The sequence below is a fragment of the Leptodactylus fuscus genome, chromosome 9 (assembly GCF_031893055.1).
Source record: "Leptodactylus fuscus isolate aLepFus1 chromosome 9, aLepFus1.hap2, whole genome shotgun sequence".
In the NCBI taxonomy this organism is placed as follows: Eukaryota; Metazoa; Chordata; class Amphibia; order Anura; family Leptodactylidae; genus Leptodactylus; species Leptodactylus fuscus.
Genome location: NC_134273.1, coordinates 27,893,070 through 27,896,754, shown reverse-complemented (window position 1 = coordinate 27,896,754; position 3,685 = coordinate 27,893,070). Strand labels below are relative to the sequence as shown.

At 44.3% G+C, this 3,685-nt stretch overlaps 1 long non-coding RNA gene across 1 annotated transcript; it reads left to right on the top strand.

The window, feature by feature from the left end:
• The first annotated feature begins 1,952 nt into the window (after positions 1-1,952).
• On the top strand, positions 1,953-2,564 carry LOC142218451 (uncharacterized). Its single transcript, XR_012717462.1, has 3 exons — positions 1,953-2,075; positions 2,177-2,214; positions 2,513-2,564. It is a non-coding gene; the product is annotated as an uncharacterized LOC142218451 (long non-coding RNA).
• The last annotated feature ends 1,121 nt before the right edge of the window (positions 2,565-3,685 follow it).

Below are 3,685 nucleotides of genomic sequence, written 5' to 3'. Positions count from 1 at the left end.
TGAAGAATTACTCCATATGTACATTTGTATTACCTTGTCCTGCTAGTAAAAGAGAAACGGCTACCCCCGAGACCTTGTTGTCTGTTGTCATTGTCAGATATCAATGTGGGGGTGGGTAGTCGGGGACATCAAAAAGGAGATTTTGTGCACATTTGGGACCCAGGGACCCCCTGAAAGCCGGCCACATCTGATATATTACATTCAAGTGCTCCAGCAGGATGTCGCCACGTGCATGCATTGAATTTGCGCACACGAGGTCATTTTCACGGTGTAGTTCCCATATTATTGAAAATTTTGGGGGGCAATTAATGGGTTAATATTAGAGATGAGCGAACACTAAAATGTTCGAGGTTCGAAATTCGATTCGAACAGCCGCTCACTGTTCGAGTGTTCGAACGGGTTTCGAATCCCATTATAGTCTATGGGGAACATATACTCGTTAAGGGGGAAACCCAAATCCGTGTCTGGAGGGTCACCAAGTCCACTATGACACCCCAGGAAATGATACCAACACCCTGGAATGACACTGGGACAGCAGGGGAAGCATGTCTGGGGGCATAAAAGTCACTTTATTTCATGGAAATCCCTGTCAGCTTGCGATTTTCGCAGGCTAACTTTTCCCCATAGGAATGCATTAGACAGCGCTGATTGGCCAGAGTACGGAATTCGACCAATTCTGCTGGAGGAGGCGGAGTCTAAGATCGCTCCACACCAGTCTCCATTCAGGTCCGACCTTAGACTCCGCCTCCTCCGGCAGAGCCAGCGCTGATTGGCCGAAGGCTGGCCAATGCATTCCTATGGGAATGCAGAGACTTAGCAGTGTTGAGCCAGTTCTGCTCAACTACACCGTGTGCCGGTCAGCCCATCAGATGTAGCAGAGCCGAGTGTGCATAAGGGTTCTAGTGCACCTTCGGCTCTGCTACATCTGATGTAGCAGAGCCGAGTGTGCATAAGGGTTCTAGTGCACCCTCGGCTCTGCTACATCTGATGTAGCAGAGCCGAGTGTGCATAAGGGTTCTAGTGCACCCTCGGCTCTGCTACATCTGATGTAGCAGAGCCGAGTGTGCATAAGGGTTCTAGTGCACCCTCGGCTCTGCTACATCTGATGTAGCAGAGCCGAGTGTGCACACTCGGCTCTGCTATATCAGATGGGCTGACCGGCACACAGTGTAGTTGAGCAGAACTGGCTCAGCACTGCTAAGTCTCTGCATACCCATAGGAATGCATTGGCCAGCCTTCAGCCAATCAGCGCTGGCTCTGCCGGAGGAGGCGGAGTCTAAGGTCGGACCTGAATGGAGACTGGTGTGGAGCGATCTTAGACTCCGCCTCCTGCAGCAGAGCCAGCGCTGATTGGTCAAATTCCGTACTCTGGCCAATCAGCGCTGTCCAATGCATTCCTATGGGGAAAAGTTTATGTCACAAAAATCACAATTACACACCCGATAGAGCCCCAAAAAGTTATTTTTAATAACATTCCTACCTAAATAAAGGTTATCCCTAGCTATCCCTGCCTATACAGCTATGACCCAGATTTGAAATCCACTATTCGTCTAAAATGGAGGTCACCTGATTTCGGCAGCCAATGACTTTTTCCGATTTTTTTCGATGCCTCCGGTGTCGTAGTTCCTGTCCCACCTCCGCTGTGCTGTTATTGGTGCAAAAAAAGCGCCAGGGAAGGTGGGAGGGGAATCGAATTTTTTTGGAGTTTGGCACGTGATGTTCGATTCGAATCGAACACATCGAACAGCCTGATATCCGATCGAACATGTGTTCGATAGAACACTGTTTGCTCATCTCTAGTTAATATGTTTGCATTACGTTAGGTAAATGTTCTCTCATGTTATTGAGTTGGAAATATTCCACCAATTTCATCAGCGCACCACGAGGATCTACGGTATAAGACAGGGAACATTCCTGGCTGTTACACATACACATATTACTAGAGACTCTCATACACACAGCCATTACTGCTGACTCTCATACGTACACTGTTCTCATCACAACAGGGTGCACAATGAAGACAGACATGCTGGTCCTGCTCATCGCTCTTAACCTCTGTGCTTTATTCCACCTAGGTAAGTTATTATCAGGTTTATGATCTGATTTGGAGATCTGCAGCATTAAGTGTTTGAAATATGTTGTATAAAATTAATACAGTCTATTACTTATTTTTTAGTTTATGGTGCTGATGACTGCATGTCTCGTAAGATAAAGGTACTGTATAATTTTTAAAAATATCACCATAGATAAATCTTACATATGATTTTCATAATCTGAGGATGTTTTATTCCATATGTGTAAAGGGTTTGTTACAATCTCATTCTCCTGCAATATTTTGTACTTTGCAAATTGTGCAACAAATAGCCAGATTTGGGGACACAATGATGGTTACAAATGCTGTTTCATGGAATTTGGATGCTTTTCCTGCTCAAGTATGGTGGGTGATGTCTTATCTTGTCCTGGGTGAATCTTAGACATTTTATTGCTTATTTTATTGTTTGCATTCTTTTAGGAGGATACAACTGTTGGTGAAAAACTGGTGCAACTATTGAACTCAGGATCAGTAAGAGCTTTTATCATTGTCCTTCTTTAATCCACAATAAAAGTTAAAGTTACTTCAGAATATATTTTAGTCACCGGATATAACCGACATGAGCCAGGACTTTAGTAACACATTGGTGGGTCCCTTCTGAAACATTTTTCGTCCAACCTTTGGAAATAGAAAAGAACTATTATTCTCCCCGTATACCTGAGAGAAAGTAATATGGCAGAAAAATGTAACTGCAAGTTATGCCGCGCTGCATTACATAGAATATTACTCTCAGGCAGCATTGTTTCTACATACAGCTGGCATGGAGAGTTTTCATGCACAATGCTTCTAAGGCCTCATGTACATCACCAGTATGTAAGCTAAGGGGGTTCAGAGTTTAACAGAAGACCCTTGGGTGACATGTGAGGGTCTCCTATGTTACATTGATTTCAAAGGGGGATTTCACAGAGCTGGAGGACATGCTCCATAATCCTTAGAATAGAACAGAGCATTGGAAATCCCCTTAGGCTACATTCACCAAGCGGAAAATAAAGAGAAATTCCTTTTCATTTTCCGCAGCCGTTTTTGGCCTTGTGGGCATCAGCATTTCATCACGTCTTTCTGCTGCTGAATAGAAGACTTAGGGTATGTTCACACTGAGTTTTTTAGGGGTGGATTTTGACGTAGAATGCACCTCAAAATCCGTCTGCTAAAATGGCTCCTATTGAATTCAATGGGAGCTGCTTGCTTTTTATTTCCGTATTCTGCAGCTGAATCAGATGTGGCATCTGCAGCTCGAGACGTGGTCTTGTTTAGGCCCATTCATTCAGGCCTAATCAGGAGTGGGATGCCACTACAGAATGCCAATGCTGCATCGATATCCCGTCGCGGCTAGCCGTGCAGAAAGTTCACAAGGTGCAAAAGGTTTCCACCTCCTTTTCCTCCATGTAAACATACCCTAAGGCTGCAGAATCTGCAGCAGCGTCGAGCAGAACCTTTATTTTTTCAATGTTTTTCTGCAATCTCTGCATTTCATTAAAAACAAAATGAGGCAGATTCTGGGTGGAATCTAATGCAGATTTTTTTTTTTTGGGGGGAAGGGGTGCTGTTTCATCTAGATGTAATCACATCGTTCATACATAGATTGTATTCTTT